This window comes from Hipposideros armiger, unplaced genomic scaffold, assembly GCF_001890085.2.
Source record: "Hipposideros armiger isolate ML-2016 unplaced genomic scaffold, ASM189008v1 scaffold_370, whole genome shotgun sequence".
Taxonomy (NCBI): domain Eukaryota; kingdom Metazoa; phylum Chordata; class Mammalia; order Chiroptera; family Hipposideridae; genus Hipposideros; species Hipposideros armiger.
The window spans coordinates 1,364,523-1,384,660 of NW_017731720.1; the positions used below are offsets into that span (position 1 = coordinate 1,364,523).

At 35.1% G+C, this 20,138-nt stretch overlaps 1 long non-coding RNA gene across 1 annotated transcript in view; it reads right to left on the bottom strand.

The window, feature by feature from the left end:
* Positions 1–19,627, bottom strand: part of LOC109393194 (uncharacterized) — a 59,819-nt gene extending 40,192 nt beyond the window's left edge. The window contains exons 1-2 of the long non-coding RNA XR_002126206.1: positions 19,605–19,627; positions 19,420–19,476 (exon numbers count right to left, since the gene is read on the bottom strand). This is a non-coding gene — a long non-coding RNA (uncharacterized LOC109393194). The remainder of the gene's footprint in view (positions 1–19,419; positions 19,477–19,604) is intronic.
* Between the last annotated feature and the right edge of the window lie 511 nt (positions 19,628–20,138).

A 20,138-nucleotide genomic window follows, 5' to 3' on the forward strand; every position in this document is an offset into this window, starting at 1 on the left:
CCTCCCTCCCTCCCTCCCTCCCTCCCTTCCTCTCTCTCTCTCTCTGTTTCTTTCTCTCTTTCCCCGCCTTTGATGAAATGTGGTATGCTATACAACAATTGTAGGTTTGACTTTTATGTGCATGTACACTAAGACTACAATTTAGACCTTTTGACTAGATTTGGATATTGTTCCTCAGAAATTATTTACTGATTTCAAAATAAATCTCATTTCTGGGTTCATAGGGCACCTTACTCTGCCTGTGTACTAGCTATATAATTACAGAGATGTAGCACCATAAAATAGAAAGAACATACATGTAGACTTTCAAACGTAACTGGGATTCTGTTTGAGGTAAGAACACTTATCTGGTTTTGAGAAAGCTACTAACCCTCTCTGAGTGCTTGTTTCATCATCCCTAAAGTGTGGATAACCCTATGAACCTCATAACGTTATTATGAAGATTAAATTAGATTTATAGAATCCTAACACGACCTTCAAGATATAATTGTAGCTATTGTTACATGGGCATAATAATAATAATAATAATCTGCTGACAGGTTGTTTGAGAATGGAAAATCATGTATGCACCACCAGACATAGCACAGTGCCTGACACAGAGAAAATGTTCTCTGAATGGTAGCTATTATAAGAGTCATCTCTTACAGCCTGGGATTAATTAATTTGGAAAATTTCAGTCATGCAATGAATAGATTTTGAGTACCTGCACTATTTCTTGCATTATGTGTACCCTTTCAAGGGAAATAAAATGAAATAAGACATGATTATTGCTCTCCAGTAACACAGTAATACACAATACCTCTTATATCTATATCTCTATCTGTATCTATATCTATCTTTTGATCTATCTATATAATTATATAGTAATATAAATATATAACTATAATATAAAGAGGGTGCCAAAAATGTATACACACTTTAGGAAAGGAAAAAAACTGTATTAAAATTGTAACAATATATCCCGATAACAAAAGATGAATACAAGTCACCTTTGGCTTCTGCAGTACAAGAGGTGCTCAAAGTGGTTACCATCCATCAGCATAATTGTAATACAGTTTTTTCCTTTCTTAAAATGTGTATACATTTTTTGACACCCTCTGTATATAACCAATAAGTAATCATAATACTGTACCATGACTGAAGTTCTGTAATAAAGTGTTTTGAGATAGGAAAAGAATTACAGCTTTTGGAAGCTTGAGTATTATCTCTAGTTAATAAAAAATTGTGAAATTCTGTAAGTTAGTTGTAATTAATAGTATTTGGTCGTTAGGATTTTATGTTTTGTTTTTGCATAATTAGAATGACTTACGTATTCTGGCAGTGTTTCTGTGTAATAGTACACACACATATCTCTGTATACAAAGAGAGAATAATCTATTGGCAAAACACATCTCCAGCTGTCTTTTGTTTGATTTGTATTTGCTTTTAGACTTAAAACATAATTCAGTTTTGTGTGTTCATTTTTTAAGTCTTATTAAGAAAAACAAAAAAATACTAAATATTTTATAACTTCATTTTTATCATAAAATTTATGTTCCCTTTTGTTATATTAAACATTTTAACACATTAATGGCTAGTGTTCTTCTGCCTCTTCTTATTGAAGTGCAAATATATTTTGGGAACTTTGTACATTGGAAGTAATAATGGTAAAATAAAACCCAGTAACGAGATAGGTTGATAAAGGAGTCCTGTGTAGAAGATTCCAGTGGATTAATAGAATAACACTTAATCTCTCCTTCATAAGAAATCAAGTTTATTTATCAGCTATTTGCTTAAATAGAATTAGGTGTGTGTTTTATCTTACTTTATATTCTAAACCATTTTTGTGATACGAAGTAAGTGGTGGAAATGTGATAACTATGCTAACCAAGGATGACAGTCGGGTAAAGGACAAAGAAAAAGCCTTTTTGTAATTTAATTTTAAGTGGTACCATCATTTATTTTCAGTTGGCATTCAATTTTCGATACATTCACTTTAAGATGCATTACTGTTTAGTTTTGAATGTTATGGTAATTCTGGAGTTGACTTAGCTTTTCTCGGAGTCACAGATATGAGGCATATTAATGCACAAGAGTTCCAGATGACAAATGGTGCTTGAAGTTTCCATGTCTGCTAATTCCTTTTTTATTATAACATGGATGTCTTCTGAAATATAAATGGCATTTGCCCAGCCAAACGGTCATCTCATTGGAACATATGATGTGATGCTTCACTGATGTTTGACTTGGAGTCATTTCAAATTCATTGATAATAGTGCCTAGAAAGGCCATGTCCCCTAACTCAGAATGAAATACACTGAGGCTGTTTCATCTGCTTCTCAGGGACAAATGCTCTTTTAATCTATTTCATTTACAGTGAGTATTTCAAGTTAATTTAGCACTAACCTTTACAATCAGAGGATGTTTCGCATTGCTTACATTTCAAAACCAAATTGAAAGGGCCCAGAGTGTATTGTGTCAAGGGATTCCAACTACATGAGTTGTCTTGAGTCTCAGTTCTTAGACAAGTAATGTCAGCCATTAATGTCTATTAAGGGGGAAAAAATGATAGTTATTCAAAGTAAACTTAAGTTTATTTTAAAAGTGGATTGATCTTATCATTAACCATCTAAATCAGCTTGAGATTGAGAATAGAATTGGAAAAAACAAAAGCTATATCACTATGCTTAATTTATTTTTATATCACAAATTATTTTCATGTATTTAAAAATTCTACATTTTGAAAATTGTTACTTTCTCTAATACAATAAAAAGGGTAACGTTTGAAAAAAATTAATCATACTCCTTAAAGTTATTATTGTATTCTAATTCTTTTTGTTGTTTTAAATTCCTTCTTGAGTGTTAGAGTGACATCAAACACCACGACACTATGGATTGATTCACTAAGATCCAGTGATGAAGCTGAAACCAATTGTGATGTGGTAAGTGGTCTCTTGAGATCTTCAAAACAATAAAACTGGCTAAATGTCAATTTGCTTTTTATTATCTCCATGATTGTAAACAATCAGAGCTATACTATTCTTCCTTAAAGTAATCTGTTGTTTGTATAACCTCTAAATTTCTGAGTGAAGCTGAATTTTAATAATATATTTTTAAACTTCATATTTTAAGCTTTAGTATATTTTATTACTTATATTTAATAAAACTTATGTCCTATAAGGAAATTAATTTGAAGAAATCCTAGTAATGCAGTTGACTATCACATGGAGTTGGCCACATACATTTAAGAGGAAGTTCATAATGCTTCAAAAATGTTTATTGCTACTGCTGATTTTTTACTTTCAGTGTTTACCCAATTTTATTTTCCATTTTGTAAATAAGAAAATGTCCATTCGTGGGGAAAAAAAAGCACATCAATTAAATGCATCTTGCGGGTTGCTGATTCTCTAGCCACAGATGTGGACATGAGGCCCCTTCAGGCCCTTGGATTAACATGGATGTTTGGTGAAAGCGAGTCTTGTTTTCCTTGAGAAGATTGAGTCTGAGAAGCAGGTGTGCTTCAAGTCCTCAGTGCCCTGTTACCCTAATATGAGGACACATAAAGCCAACAAAGAGAATGAGAGAACCTAGTAATGATGGAGATTGAGAAAGGGGGCGGAGAGAGAGAACAACATCCTCTGGGTTTGTGTTTAGCTTTACCAAATTTGAATTGAGTTTGAGTTTCTAGTTTCTATTACTTCAAACAACAACAATAAAACAATAGTTCAACAAAGCTATTTCTTATCAGGCAGCACAAAAGGTCCAACTTTGTTCTTTCTCAAGACTGCTTTGGTTATTCTGGGGCTTTGTCATTCCATATAAATTTTAGGATAATTCGTTCTAGTTCTGTGAAATGTGCCATTGGTATTTTGATAGGGATTGCAATATGTCTGTTAATTGCTTTGGGTATTATGGACATTTTAATTATGTAAATTCTTCCTATTCATGAGCATGGTAAATCCTTCCATTTATTTCTATCTTCTTCAATTTCTTTTTTAATGCCTTATAGTTTTCCAAGTATAGGCCTTTTACCTCCTTGGTTAAATTTATTCCTCTGGCTGTTTTTTTTTTCTCTTTTTAATGCAATTGTAAATGGGATTTTCTTCTTAATTTCTCTTTCTGGCAGTTAGTTATTGGTGTATAAAAATGTAACCAGGGCCAGCCGAGTGGCATGTTGGTTAAGAATTGGCTTGGGACGCCAGAGGGCCCCGGTTTGGATCCCACATATGAGGGCCAGTGACACTGCCCTCTACAGCCAAGATGCTGAACAACAGCTCAACCTGGAGCTGGGCTGCCGTGAGTCTCCGGCGATGGCTAGGCTGCAGCCCCTGCTGCAGTGGGTTGCCATGGGCTACCGTGTGTAGCCAGCAGCCAGTGTGATCGGCCAGCAGCCGCAGTGAGCGGCTGACCAGAAGCCGGCGACTGATTTGCCTCACCCGGGAAGAGCACAATTATGGTGCCAACTTGGGCCAGTGAAGCAACGTCCTCCACAACTAAGACTGAAGAACAAAGGGACAGCAACTTGTCTGTTCCCCTTCCCCCAATTCCCCAGCACTGTTCCCATCCCCCAATTCCCCAGTAAAAATCTTTAAAAAAAAATGTAACCAATTTCTGAATATTAATTTTGTATCCTGCTACTTCACTGAATTCATTTATCAGTTCTAATAGTGTTTTGATGGATTCTTTCAGGTTCTGTTTATATATTGTATCATGTCATCTGCAAATAATGAGAGTTTTACCTCTTCCTTTACAATCTGGATGCTTTTTATTTATTTTCTTGTCTGATTGCTACAGCTAGGACTTCCAATACTATGTTGAATAAAAGTGGTGAAAGTGGACATTCTTGTCTCATTCCTGATATTAAGGGAAACACTTTTAGCTTTTCACCATTGAGTATAATGTTAGCTGTGGCTTTGTCATATATGGCCTTTATTATGTTGAGGTAAACCTCTATTGCCAACCAGCATTGGACATTGGTATTAGTGAAAAATAACACTTTGTTGTGTTAAGCCACTAAGATATGGAGTTAATTTATTATTGAAATATAATTTTACTAATTCTGACTAATGAATACAATTTTGTTTGCCCTACACATTTTCCAGTCTTTATTATGCATTCACCCCTTTCCATTCCATATGTTATTTGCATAGATAACTCCCTGTTGGATTATAAATGCCTCAAGATCAAGCATAGAGCCTGGCATACAATAGCCATTAAAAAATGTCTGTTGTGGGCTGGCCGAGTGGCGCATTGGTTAGGAGTTGGCTTGGGACACCAGCTCAGAGCAGCGGGGCCCCGGTTCAGATCCCACATGAGGGCCAGTGACACTGCCCTCTACAGCTAAGATGCTGAACAACAGCTCAACCTGGCGCTGGGCTGCCGTGAGTTGTCCGTGACAGCATAAGCTGCAGTGGGGCTGGCCGGCAGCGGGCATGAGCTTTTGTGAGCTGCCGCGAGCGGCCGTCCAATGGCTGGCAAGAGACTGCCTCACCCAAGAAGAGAGTAATGATAATCCAACATGGGCCAGTGAAGTGACATCCTCCACAACTAGACTGAAGAACAAAAAGGACAGCAACTTGTCTGTTCCCCTCCCCAGATTCCCCAACGCTGTTCCTCTCCCCCAAACCCCCAATAAAATATTTTTTTTAAAAATCTGTTGATAGAGAATAGTGAATCTACAATACAGAGTATAACGGCAGATCATCCTTCTGTATATCTAGAAGATATACTCTTCTAGAAAAGGTAACATATAGCATATAGCATATAACGTAGAATATGCATGGCAGGCATAAAACAAGACACGTAGTGGTTAGGAAGCAATTCAATGTAAGGTTAGCTGCCTGGGGTTGTCTCTTGCCCTGCTGCTTTCTAGCTTTGTGATCATGTGAATCTTGTATCTTTTGCCAGCACCTACGAAACTGAGTTAGATTAACTTGTTAGCTTGCAAGGTAGGTAAATCTCAAACTCTTGGCATGTAGCAGATAATCAATGTATGTATTTGCTAAATGGCTGTAGAAATTATTTTATCTGCACAATGATTTAGTATCTAAGGCAGTAAGCACTAACCTAAGTATTTCTTTGTTTTTAGTTTTGTTTTTTGTTAGTTTGTTTTTTGAATAGTATAGTACAGATACAGATAGTTCCATTAAATGAAAGATTAAACTGCCATGAGAAATTTAAGAGATTTTCCCAATGTTATACAAGGAATTTAGAATTGGGATAAAGTCTTCATGTTCAGATTCCTCTAATATCATGAAGTATCCACACATCTATTAATAATGCAGGATCCTGCCTTTCTCATTGATATGATTACTGTAATTCAACAATAACTTATCTGTTAGGTACAAAATGAAAGCTAGAAGGAAAAATGTCACTCCAAATATTTATATCAGTAGCATTAGAGCATATCTATTCTCCACTAGCAGTTATTCAGAAAGCCCTTTGATGAAAGAATCTTTAAATCCCCTTTGAGGTGATTTCTCTCGACATTATGGATAATAAAGCACTTTGTTTGCAAATACCACACACTCCAAAACTCATGTTAGTAGCGACATTACAAAATACAATTAGTTACTTTATTCTCTGCTGGATACCATTAGTTTCTATTGAATGAGCTTTCCTATGTGCTGGCATCTTCAAACATATGCTTTGGGTGAGTGCATAGTGAAATACTTAAAGTGTGCTACTTAATGCATATTTACTTGAAACTCTGCACATTAAAACTATATAAAATTATGAGGGGAACAGGAAAATACACCTTACGTTTGATAACAGAAATGATTCCCTCATGCAAGCATATTAAATTCACTGTTGCTGATGAAGATTCCTCTTGTGGCTTCAGCACACAGTGTGTTTCAGTAAAATATATTAAAGCTTTCTCTCTCTGCAATGTGACCTCGGCCAAGCTTATAACACCATGTTCCTCTCATACTTACTTCTGGATGATGCTTAATGGTGGCATTCAATAAATGGCCTTTGATTGGCTGGAAAATCATACATCATGCCTTTAAAATGTGAAGATACCAAGAATTCCCCAACAATTTTTGTGATTTTAATATTTAGCCTCCAGAATGTATTTAATTTTTAGTTTGTTACTGTGAGGTGATCCTATACCACTGTCCTCGCTCTAATTATAGCTTGGCTCTGATTTTGTTTTTGACTATGAACACCACCCCTGTGTTCATATAGTAAGCAGAACATTATAAAACGTAGAGCCAGTGCTCTCTATCATAAACTCAGTGCTAAAAGTTAGACACCTTAATACTATTTATGGGTACAAATCATTCTTCCATTTGCCTCAGCCGACCTCCCTGCATGTGGCCTGTTGGCAGACTAACTCTGGTTGGGTTATCTTTGTCCTGGGCAATTCTGTCTTCTCTCAAAGGTTTTAATAGATATTCTGTTTCTAAACCAGATTTCCAATTCATTATAGCAAACACTTTAAGAACAGGATGGAGTTCAATAAGAAAAAGAATTTAGGTAACGTTGGCTTTTATAGCCTTAGCCAAAGCTGAGAATAGGAGCCAGTTTTAAGCAAGACTTGTTATGACGCTGTGAAACAAGCAACCATATTTTATCAACCCGAGATCTTTCTGCCTCAACACAAGAGGAGATTGAAGTGGCGAGGAGTAAGAATTTCTTAGAAGAGAGCAGAGACTGTTCGTTTGCTCCTTCCCTCCTGAATCCTCAGAGATTTGATGAGTGGTAGGCTTCTCTCTCACCTTAAACAATGTCATAGGGTTTAGGGAGACAGATACCCAGAAGCCCCCTTGAAAGGTTGACATACATCTTCTGGAATTGGGAGAATAAAAGGAATGTTATTTTACTTGCTTTCAATCTCAAAACCTGGGGGAGACTGGCTTGAGTGACCTGCCTGAGAACAACGGGATAAAGTATGGTGTGGAAATGTCTCTTTCAGAGATGTTTGGGCAAAGATATGAGTTTCTTGGGATTCAGAGTTGGTCTCATTAGGATGTCCTGTGTAGAAAGGCAGAATCAGGGCTGTGGTTTCTGGTGCCACAGTTCGTGTCCTGTACAGAGGTTCAAATTGAGGTTGATATCCAGCCTGTGCCCATTAGTCTGGAGAATGTCTGCCTCTTTCTAATTTGCAAAATAATGTATGAGTGGACAGTGGTGCAGCTGAATAAAGTGATCTTCAATGAAGGTGGATCCTCAGAAGCAAGAAGCTGACAAGGTAGTGCTAAACCATCATTGGGTGAGGCTTCACCTGAAACTCGGGACTTGCAGATGGAATAACTGTTATATGGGTTAAAAGAAAAAAAAATGGAGAGATAGAAAAAGGGCAGGTGGGTGAGAGGGAGGAAGAATACAGTGTGAGTGAAAGAGCCGGGGTTTGGACGCTCTGCCAAGGAGGATACCAACACTGGCTTATAGCAGCATGAGCTCTGTAAGGTTTGAGTTTCCCCATCTATCTCTCCCCTACCCTTCTCCTCAGACTGAGAATTGCGGTAGCCACATGGGAAGGATGTATGTACCTAGGAAAAAGGAGCACACTGACCCCCACCTGCCCTTCCCCACGTAAGCTTCTGCCTGAGGTGGAATCCAATTGCAGACGCGGTGGGGTTGGAAGTAGGGAGTGAGAATAGAGGCATTTTGAATTACATAAATAAGCAAATCTTCGATTATTGTGGACTTTTTGATACCTGAAAAAGCGAGAATATATGTTATTAGCCATAAATCATAGAGAAAGCTGTGGGACAGCTCCAAGATTTTATCCAGGAGTAGAAAAGAACAGCCCTCAGACTGTGTTTAAAGAAAATAAACGTGAGAACAAACAAAATTACTTTCCTGTTCACACTCTGCTAAGTTTAATAAATACATTGGACCCATTGGCATAATTTTCATAGTTGTTACTCCTTTTGTCTAAAACTGAGAATCATCTTTTATTGGTATGTGCTGAAAAAACAATTTTTGATTTCCTGAATAAACATGAATTAACTTTTGAAGTGCGCTGTTTAACTCTCCAGCCATTAAATATGTCAGATCATCGATAAAGAACTTTAAAAAAATATTCATTTTTGTTTACTTGATATTCTGCCAATTAACAATCTCTACCACCAGCCAGCACATGTATATTATAATAGCTTATTTTCTTAAAATGATGCTGTGACCTCACAAGGTTGGTTTTGTACTATTAAAATGATGCCAAACTACATTCAGAAATATTCTGTGTTAAGTGCTTTTTATTGTATTATTTAAAAATAGAAAATGCATATAACTGATGTGGCTATGGCGATTATATTTCCCAAACCCCAAATCATGTAATATGACCTGACAAATGATTTTAGGGTTACATCCAGTTAAGAGAATACACCTAGATAGTCCAAACATTGTCACCAGTTAGCGTTTCTGGTTTAATGCCTTTGTTTTAAAGAGCTTACACAGACAATATTAAAAACATGATGTGTACAGGGACTATATTTGATCATGTAGGGTAAATTACTTTAAGCAGATGGCACCACACTATCCATTAATGCTAAAACCTTAGCTTGCTTTTTTTCTTGCTTCTGACTTTTGGAGCTTTTTTCAATCTGAGCAATTATAAAGTAAAACCTCCCACATTAGATATTCCATTGACAGTTTGTTTGCCTAATTATTACATTATATTCCCCACCATATTGCTCGGTAGAGAATCTGTCCAGTACATTGCTCATTTAAAATTTTGTAACATTAAAGATGCAGGCCAGTCCATGTAATCATATTTCTGAGCTTTATTAATCCACAATTATCTGGCATTTGAATTCAGCTTATTTTCACTGGATAGAGGTCCGTTATTTTTCTTTGTTTTGTGCTTATTTTCCACTGCTGTCACTGTGGTCTAGTCTTCCCTTTCTGTATTCTAACTCATAAAAGGAGACATTCAGGAATAGTTCAGAACACTAGATCAAGCATTATCACAGTTCTTAGTTATTTTGAAATGATTCCAAATGGTAGTATTTCTCTAAGAATAAGCCAAGCATTACAGTAAAAGAGATGTGAAATAGCCATGTAAACACTCCCAATACTAGTTAATTTTTTAGTTTACTAAGAACATCATTAACAAGAAAACAGCAGATTCTTTTTTTTTTCCAGTTTAAAACAATTACTGGAATAGTTTTGCATCTATATCAAAATGGCAAAAATCAAAGAGACTGAGAACTAAAATATGTGTAGTGTACATCTGTAAATATCTATGCATTAAAAAGTAGTCAACTAAAAAAAATAAAAATAAATAAAAAGTCGTCAATCTTAAGTTCAGCCAATGAATGCATGACTAAGCGAGGAGTAAAAAGTGCTCTTCATCATTTATAAATTGAGAATTTGGTAACAATCCAGCAGGTAACAGGGAATTAGAATTTTATCTCACTGGTGAAGAATGAATGTGGGCTAGCCCAGCAGTACAGAATCTTGGGTGCCCCTGACACAGGAAGGTTTTCGCTCACTGGAACTTGTTTCCCAAGGACTCCCACTGAATGCTGAAGCTTGTGCAAGCCCAGGAGCCTGAAGAAAGCCTCCTGCAAGTGGTGCAGGCACAGAGGGGTTCCCATTTGCTTTCTCCTCTCACCTCTGAATCGCTTAAAAGTGGTTTATTTAGTTTCCAAATATTTGACTCTTTTCTAGAGATCTTTCTGTTATTATTTAATTTAATTCCATTGTGTCCAAAGAGCATACTTCCTGTCATATGAATCCTGTTGAATATTTTGAGATTTTTTTATGACTCAGAATATGGTTTATTTTGTTAAATATTCCATATGCACTGAAATAAAATGTATATTCTGCTATCATTAAATAGAGTGATGTATACATGTCCAGTAACTCAATTTGCCTGATAATGTTGTTCAGGTCTTCTATATTATTGGTGATTTTCTGTCTACTTGTTCCACCAATCATTGATAGCAGGATGCTGAAATATATATGCATATGTCAGCTTTGCATTATAATATCCATTCATTAGTATAATGGGACATACAGTAGATTTTGGACAGGGAAAAGGCACAGAGGATGTATTAAGGGAAACTGGTGTCTGGCAATAGGAAAGAGAAAAAAAAATATTTTTCATGTTTGATATGGCTATAATCAATATATAAATTCTGTATTTCTAAGGCCAAATCATAATATAGAAAAATGAAGGATTAATACATAAAACACTTAATAGCTAGGTATATACCCAAAACATCTTAAAAGATTTATCCGTGAAGATATATATGTACTCTGATGTTCATTGCAGCTTTATTTATGGTGGCCAAGACATGGAAACAACCAAAGTGTCCTTCCATAGATGATTGGGTAAAGAAGACATGGTATATATACACAATGGAAATCTATTCTGCTAGAAGAAAAGGTGAAATGATACCATTTGCGACAACATAGATAGCTCTTGAGGTTATTATGCTAAGAGAAATAAGTCAGAAAAAGTTTAGAACAGTATAATTTCACTGAAATGTGGAATATAAAACTGAAAGCAACAAAGGAAGAACACAAGCAAATAAAGAAATAAAAACTCATAGACACAGACAATAGTTTAGTGGTTACCTGAGGGTAAGGGGGGATAGATGAAAGTAAACGGAATCAAATATATGGTGATGGAAGGAGAACTGACTCTGGGTGGTGAACACACAATGTGACATATAAATGATGTATTATAGAATTGTACACTTGAAACCTATGTAATTTTACTAACCATTATCATCCCAATAAATTTTAATTAAAAAAATCCACTTACTAGAGTCTGAAGATAAAATTAACAATTCTAGTCATTCCACTAGATGCAGATACTGCATTGTGTGCTAGACCTATGATTTCATTTAATAGTCTTATGTCCTTAAGAGATATGTAGTTACCTACATTTGCATATGAGGAATCTGAGTGGCATTCACCAATGTGCTGCACCTGTTATTGAGTGTAGTTTCAAACTCAGGTATGTCCAGCTCCAAAGCCTGGGCTCCTCATCACATTAGTAGTAGAGTAATTACGTCTCAGGTAAACTTATATTTGCTGTAAAATGTTTGTTTGTTTTTATTTAAAAACAGCTTTTGTGCCCTCATTGATGACAGAAGTTTAATACTAATGTCTGCCTTGAACTATACCTCACAGTGGTTCAGTTAGACTCAGGTGAGCCATGCACATAAACTTTACTTGGCAAACTGTTATATGTAAATCTTATTTTCATTGCCTTTAGAAAAAATTTAATTGCATTTCCAGCACAGAAATTAATGTGTGACCTGTAGCTGGGACTATGTTGAATTAATGAACGTATGTACTAGAAAACAAACTTGAATGTTTTTGTTTTATAGATAAACATATATCAAGTAGACTCACTGTATATTACATCCATCCTTTTACTTTATGTTTCCATGTTCTTAAAAAATAAACAGGGGCAACTTCTCTGGGGATTTTCTGAAGGATAAACCGAGTGACTGTGTCCCATGCATTACCTCCCACAATGGGGCAGAAGGGGATCTGTGAGGTGGGTGCAGCCTTGTTTTTCACTTGTGCACAGGCGGCCTGTTTAGACTCACTGTTTCTCTGAACAAAAACCCAAGTGCTTTTGCTAACGTGAGCTGGAGAGGCTTGCCACAGGTGGTGGTCACCGCTAATGTGCACCTGCACTATCAGCCTAGCATCCCATCTCTTAATTAGTTTTGTCTGTTTTATGGTTCAGTAATTAAACACATTGTTATAAGTAACTAAAACAAAGAAGCCAAGAAGCCCATATCCACAGCTGGCAGCCTGACGCATTAGAAGTGTAATTGCTAATATGCTCTGTCAGGGGCCACATTCTTTATTATCATCTGCCTAACAACTACAAATGAGGGGGTGAGTAGAAGTGGCACTTTGGGCACCATAAGAATACTTTTACAGTTGATTTTTTTCCCCAAAAAATATATTCTTTATGGTGGCTGAGCTGCTAGGGAATGGATTAGGATAACCCATCTTTTTAAGCAAAAATGAATCTTTAAACCAGTAGTACTTGCTGTTGCTAAAGAGGTTTAAATCATAAGAATTAGTCTGAATGCTTTTTCCAGAGATTTATTTGATAAAGAAATAAGGATTACATTCTATTCTCTATCAAGTCCTTGGAGAACAGCACATCTTTCTATGAGTGTTTTCCCTCTACTAAGAGTGAAAATCTCCCCATACTTTTCCCTTCCTCTTACCTTAACTAAGGAGCATAAAACTAAAACACAGCCACATCCTTGGGACGCACACTTGCCCATCTCTGCATAAGTATTACAGCTTCTTCCCAAATTCAAATGCTGTGTCTAGAACCATTTAGTTTAGTTTTGTTTTGTTTTTAGCTGAGCCATCCTGCCACCTGTTGGCAGCTCAACGGCAGCTCAGCTCGGGCCGGGAATCAAACTGCTGTTGCTCAGAGCTCACACTCTTGAGCAAGCTCTTAACCAACTGAGCCACTCTGCCGGCCCTAGAACCATTTTGTTTTTATTCTCAGTTTTCCACACCTTAAACTCACATAAAGAGTCATCTCTTTTATTTGCATAAAAGCATAATAGGAAAATGTTTTTCTGTATGAACAGGAATAGGTAACATTTGTCTCCTTACTATGCTGAGTAGAATATTTTTAATAGGACTTCAGGGTTTATTTTTGTTTGTTTGATCTAAATTATATATTTTTTGAGTATTAAAGTAATACATCTTTAGCTTAAAAAAGTTAGCAAAATATATGATGGAAAGAAAACCAAAAAACATCATTCAAAAATCTCTCACTGGCCTATTGGCTTACTTCTCAGCTGAATCCAATCCAAGGCAGATCTAGCAAAGTTCCAGTTGGCCTCTTTCTGAACCTGAAATAAATGTCTCTTATTACCTTTGAGATTTTGAGGTTACTTATTACTCAGCAAAGTTGACATATATGCTTTCATATTTCAATGGAGATTCCGTGTGTGTGTGTGTGTGTGTGTGTGTGTGTGTGTGTGTGTGTATTATGGCGTGTTTTCTTCTAGACATCCATTGTTTCCTTATCTATTTAGTATGTGTGTGTATATAAGATATGTATATTTAAGGGTATGTATAAGTTATATAAATATACTCTGTGTGGGTACATATGTATACAGTAAAACATGTCATACACGGATCAATTTAAAATAGATTTCTTATAAGGTGTAGAACCCATTCTAGCTTGCCTGAGACTTTCCTTGTTTTAGCACTGAAAGCTTTCTGTCCTGGGACACTCCACAGACTCAGATAAAAGAGACCTATTATCACCCTACTTCTTATTTTTATTACTTAAAAAAAAATAACTTCTCTAGCTTAATAGATGAATAAACCCTCCCAATTCCATTGCACATTCTCATTAGTTTGTTTTAATTTCATAGGACCCCATTACATGTACACACTAAACACCCAATTTAACCAATCACCTACTATTAGTTATTTAAATTATTTTTGTCACTTTTTTCTTGTAAATGTAAAAGCATTTTCTTTATAATCTTTAAATCAGTTGAGGATTATTCTTTCTTATTTTATGATAATTATGCATGGCATAGATTTTATAATTTCAGAAGCTAATTTATTTTATGAATTCGGCAGCATAATTTTAAAATATTTTAGAGGATAAAATGTTTTGAAACAATATCACACATAATTTTTTATCACAATACAATTTTTATCAAAGAACATGCATGCAAAAACAACCCTTTTAAGAGTCATCTCAATAGCCATTGAGCCACGTGTTCTTTCTGTTCAATATGTAAGTTTTAGTGCCTACCCTCATTTGATTTTAAAAAGAAATGTATAAATAAAGTATCTACATCTGAAAAATAAATCTACAATATTAATTACATGGACCGTATAAAGCATGGTACTAAATCAAGAGCTCCATGGTTCTGAGGAAGTAAACAAATAACTTAGTTGAGTGTGGTCAAGTAAAACTTCCCCAAGAAGGCAGGTTACGAAATTAAAAGAACATTAGACATAATATGTGGAGCTTACTATCTATTTTTAAAATAATTTACATAGTGCAAAATAAAATTAGGACTCGACATAATAAAATTTTAATTGTGCAATTAACAACTGGAATCTCTAAAGGAGAAATTCCTGTGGGATGAAGCAATAAGGGAGCTTTTGTGAGAGAGAGGCCTCCGAGCTGGATCTCAAAGCCTTTTGCAGACATGGGGAATATGCCATTTATATCTCCAATATTTACAAATACAGCAAGAAATTAATAAGTAAAAGTGATAAAAATTGTTAGATACAGAGTGTTTCTAAGAAGAAATATTCCATGCAAATATCCTGACAGATAGTAATACTACTTTAAAAAACTTGACATCTAAGAGGCCCTGTCAAATATAGAGTTAAGAGGTTTACAGTCAAACCATAATTCCACTTTTGCACCTCTTCATTAAACTTCTAAAAGAGCATATTATGTCTTACACATGTTGTATCAGTAAAAGATTTGTATTTGTATCAGTAAAAGTCTTTCTTGTATCAGTAAAAGTCTTCATGTATTTTGATGTATGGTAGTAAAATGGCAAATTTTAAGTCATATTCCTAAGAGAGTCTTATGAAAACATAGTATTCCCTTTCATGACATGACAAACTATACCACACAGTGGTAAAAAGTATCTTGCCAATTATTGGAAGGAGATGAAATCAAAAACAAACTTCTACACTGCATGGAAAACAAAACAAGATAATACTCTTTTGTATCTTTATCCAAAGCAATTGTCATAGACAGGTGAGTGTTGATCGCAACAAGAGTGAAATCACTCCTAAACACACAATTTAAATAAACCAAACAGCTAGTGGTATTAACACTTAAAGGTGTCACATGTGTTTCAAGAAGGAAGAATATCTTGTATAGAATATATTCTGGGTCAGGTTGCAGATTTATTAGTCATCCTCCAATACCTTGAGACCAATTCAATTTGTCAGCGCTCAATATCATTGTCATTTGCCATAGAATCTTGGCTTTTAAATCATGGCCAACATCGCAACTAACCTTGAAGTGAAAACAAAATTTATAGTATTGCTGTAGGGCCCCTGTCTCAACGGGATTTAAATCATTTAAATAATCCATTTTTATTTATTTTTTCCTCCTAGAGATGTGAAAAGAAGACAGTTCCAAGTATGTTTAACATTATAAGTAATGATATTACATGAGCAGCAAGAGTATTCAACAGAACAGGTTGTTTTATGCTTATTAAATCTGGGGTTTGAATGACACATATCACTTCTATGCAAAGCTGATTGATTAGAGCTAACCATCTTTATCTGCAAAACGTTGGCAAATGCAGATGAATAGATGAACTATTTGGGAACCACGCTCACTCTACCATCACTCCTTTTTGGTCTGAAGAAAGAATTACCATATGCAAGTTTTGCATATTGTTACACTTAGTTTTCTCTCAAACTCTTAAGTTTATTTTATTTATTTATTTATATTTATTTATTATTATTTTTTTAAACTGAGCCATCCTGCCACCTGTTGGCAGCTCAGCGGCAGCTCAGCTCGGGCCAGAAATCGAACTGCTGTTGCTCAGAGCTCAAACTCTTGAGCGATCTCTTAACCAACTGAGCCACTTGGCCGGCCCTCAAACTCTTAAGTTTAGATGGTAGGTCTGTTGTCCCCAAGGAATATTTAAATATTTAAAGCACAGCCCAAAGTCTATTGCTAATAAGAAGCAGGATTCACACATGCGTCCTGAACTCTGACTCTGACATCAAAGTCTCAATATACAGAAGCATGGCTATGTAGAAATACTGCAAAATAGATATTTATTCTTTAGAAATAAGAGCATCTCATTGATGCACTTTTAGGTTCCTTGGTAAGGAATTTCTAACTGTGAAACCAAGCCCTGTAAAGGACAAATAAATGAAAAATATTTGCATGGATTTACCTGTATCATATGTCTCTTCATGTTTGAATACTATAGAAAAAGAATTATTGTCAGCAAAGAAATGGCAAAAACATGCAAGGTGCTTATAAAATAAACACAACATTTTCACCTAAATATTTCTAATTAAAAAAAAAATTCTAATATATAGCTCTGAGTAAATGAATCTCTGTCAAAATGTGCTTTCAGAGTAGACTATAGATATTGTGAGGCCTCAAGTAAACACAATTGCTAGGTAACTTTTTTTATTAGTAATTATATTTTGAAAGCATACACTAGCTTCTACAGTTCAGTCCATTAAATATATATATATATATATATATATATATATATATATATATATATATATATATATATGTACATATGTTAGAAGCTACTTTTTAAGCAATAAAATATCAGTCCAAAAAAGAAAAAAAGAGTAGTTCTTAATATGAGCTTTTGCAGATAAGAGGAGAAGTCAAATGAAAACTCTACCAATCTCAAGTAAAAAATTCTGAGTCTGCTTCTGGCCTAATGAAGGGTGATATGATGACACTGTTAGATTTAGCTGTTCACTGAAACACTTTTGTAGCCCAGAGTTATAATTTTTGCTACTTGATTTCAAAAAACAGCTTTGAAATATGTTGTAGAAATTAAATTGAGTAAATTTCTAAGCATTCTGAGTATCACTATATGTGTTCTGACATAAATAATTAATATGTCCAATATATATCTGAAAGGAATGATATTTAGTTTATAGCTTTGGTTTCATTAGGTCAGATTTTGAAAAAACAAAAATTGTGTAAAATTATATCTCATCTCTAAATTAGACAATCACTATTCTAGATATTTTAAACACAATTAAAATATATTATCTTAAATAATATGCTATAAAATACAATATATATTTCTTGAGGTTGAACATCATTTCTGATTCATCTCAGAATCACTTATAACCAATAATCACTCATATAAAATAGAACCTAAAAGTAATCACATTTATATCCTCAACTAAACTCTCCAAGATTTCATGACACCAACAAATTTTTATACACCCGTGTAGTGTATTTGTAGCTTATTTTATAGCTTCTCCAATACAGAGTTTTAATTGGGATCATCATTTAAACACAGCATTCTGTATGAAGTAAGGCTTCCCATCTCTCACTCCATCTTTCCCTCCAGGAAATAATTTTATTTAAACTTAGAGGTGGTAGCATCATTTAGGTTTTAATTTAGGAACACCTTAATCACAGTGATTCTTAATTACTTTTGACTTTTGAAGGTAAATTAGCTCTTCTATGAAATTCCTCCTCCCATATAAAAATTATGGCCTTATAATATGACTTCCAGTGGGCGTATGGGTCTCCTGTGGTTTTTGCTCCCCCCCCCTTTTTTTTCATAGGCTATTGTCTATAACACTTGTAAGCATGTAGCCAGAAACTAAACCAGCAGCTGGCTTTCTAGAATTTACTGTTTCCAGAGAGCTCAGTAATGAGTACGTATATTTGAGCCCTGCCCGCAATTTTATCAACAAAATAGCTCCAGAGTGCTACATATTGCTAAAAGTGCCCTGCGGAAAAGTTATGACTATAAGTAGACACATTTCTCATAAGTAACTCAGGGATTTTTCTATTCTAGTGTAATGTACTCTCATTCCTAAAGATGAAAATGTTTACTGCACCTTTCCTCTCCACCCTTGTAGACCTATCTATGTCTGTGATGACAAGTGCTACATCAACTGTGGACTTTGCATTTGGTTTATGTCATTTATAAGCCAGTATTGGTGTTGTATAATTATTGCTCTTTCACATAGTGACCACATGTGGATGTCTCACCTCTAAATACCAGAACTTAGCATGCTGCTTGGCACATAGTAGGCATTCGTAAAAATATGTTTATTCAGAAATGATGAGTATATTAAGTCTAATCTCACTATATTGAAAAAGAGAAGTCACTCATATAAGAATTATCAGAACAGTGTAGTCGTCCAAGATATACCACTTATAAACTACATGACCCCTAAGCAATAACTTGACATAATTGCATAACACCTCACACAATGTTGATGTGAGAATTAAGTAAAAGATGCACGCAAATTCACCTAACTTCTGCCTGACACACTGGAAGAACTCAGTACATGAAACAAACAATAGACAGCATCAACAAAAATTAATAAAACACGAATTTTAGAAATTCCATTAGAAAGGAAAGCTGAGAAATTTTTCCCAACTTATTTATTCTAATATCTTGTAAAGATAATATTTGTAAGAAAGACCTTCTCCAAATCTTTGGTACATTTATAAGCACACCAAATTTAGCTAGGTTATCTCTTCTAGGTTTCATCAGTAAACAATAAATAAAATAAAAGAAACAATGTAAAGCAATGTATTTGAGCTAAACAGCAAGTTTAAAATATGCCCTATTAACTTCATAAATTCTACAGGTACAATGTGACATGTGTGCTAATTAATTTTCTGTCATACTAGTTATATGCCAGAGATTACAAAGTGTTTTTCACAAACATTGAGTACGGAACTAGCCCGTTCTCTTTTTAATAACACTGATTAGAGGCTTTGTTTTCATTATTCACAAAAATCTAGACACATACCTGTTATTCTAGGGCTCTGGGCAGTGTTCAGAGGAGTTGCATATACAACTCCTGGATCTGGAAAAATGAAATGACTGATTTAATTCAAGTTACTATAGAAGAGAGACTATACCTTTTAAAATTTAAACATTAAAAAAATAATTTTTAGTCTTTGTTGTGGTTTCTATTATTGTTCCCTAGTTTACTTGAGGTGCATTCCATCCCGCCGCTCCTCCATCTTCTTTCCTGCTGAGCTCTTCTCAGAATATAACTATGTCAATCCTCTTTCCCAGCTTTCACCTCCCTGAACCTTTCTGCTTTATTTAAGCTGCTTAAACATACCTTTACTTGCTAGCTTCTTTTACTCATCTCCCAATCCTCCCTCATCTATCAGTGTCTGAAAAGACCCTTAGTTAAGATCATGGGAACAAAAAGGAGGACTGTCTTGAAAATAAAGGTTGTTAAATACTGTAGAGAGGACAACAAATAAATGAAGTTGATTCTTAAAGAAGTCAGAAATGACTTGACCTTCTGTAGTCTCCCCAATGACCTTACTGCCATTAGCACCACCTCTTCCCGTCAGCTAATCACTGCTAGAGTTAGATTTCTGAAATGAAAATCTTCATGATTGGTACAATGATGACATGTTTCAATAATTCTCCTAACCTGCATATTGGAACCCGATCTCCTTAATACTGTGTATATATCCCATTACCAGGACCCTGTCTGCCATTTCAGTA